Raw genomic sequence first — 876 nt, 5'->3', positions numbered from 1 at the left:
CCCCGCCCACAACTTTAGGGTGGGGCATCGGTCTGGACTTGATCCGTCGTGGAGAGCACACTATGCTCAAACCAAGTTGTTTGGACCAAATCAGATTGTCAGGGCGGGCTTTATACGATGATGGACAGATGATGAACAGAACGTATCACCACGTCACCAAAGAGGTTTAATTGGTCTACAACAAAGATGGCTGCCGCTGGAGAATTGAGATGAGGAATTCCTCCATCATGTCTCTTGTAGAAGATATCAACGCGCATTCTTTTAAAGAGGAACAGAGAACCCGATCAAGCGTTTGTCCATCGAAACATGTTTTTACCGTCCTTCCTACGGGATTCAGCAAAGTAAACACACGTCTCCGTACTCCGTTGCTCGTGCTTGGGTTGTGATCGCTCTTATTCTCGTTGCTCTGATTGTTTGTCATTGGTCTATCGTTGCTCTGATTGGTTGTAGGTCTATCCGTTGCTCTGATTGGTTGTAGGTCTATCCGTTGCTCTTATTGGTTGTAGGTCTATCGTTGCTCTGATTGGTAGTAGGTCTATCGTTGCTCTGATTGGTTGTAGGTCTATCCAATAGAGGGCAGGGGCATTGTCTTTCCTGGTTTGGTTGAAACACGCCCCGTAATCACAGCCCAGTGGAGCCGGATCAGACTCCAGTTCTAGACTAGAACCTGAGTCTCAGCGTGACCACTGTGTGTTTTTACGAGTTTTTCCAACAAGATCTGAAAGTGGATAAAACATGAAATTGATCAAGGTTGAAGATGTGGAGGTTTTTTACAGCACATTGGCGTGTTTGGGTGTCATGGGGACGTCTCACAGCTCGTTTCTGTCTGGGTGTGAGCAGATGCCAGGTAGCCCTGTGGTGTGGTGTGGTGTGGTG

This window comes from Etheostoma spectabile, chromosome 5 (assembly GCF_008692095.1).
Source record: "Etheostoma spectabile isolate EspeVRDwgs_2016 chromosome 5, UIUC_Espe_1.0, whole genome shotgun sequence".
Classification (NCBI taxonomy): Eukaryota; Metazoa; Chordata; class Actinopteri; order Perciformes; family Percidae; genus Etheostoma; species Etheostoma spectabile.
Note: the sequence above shows the minus strand (reverse complement) of the source record.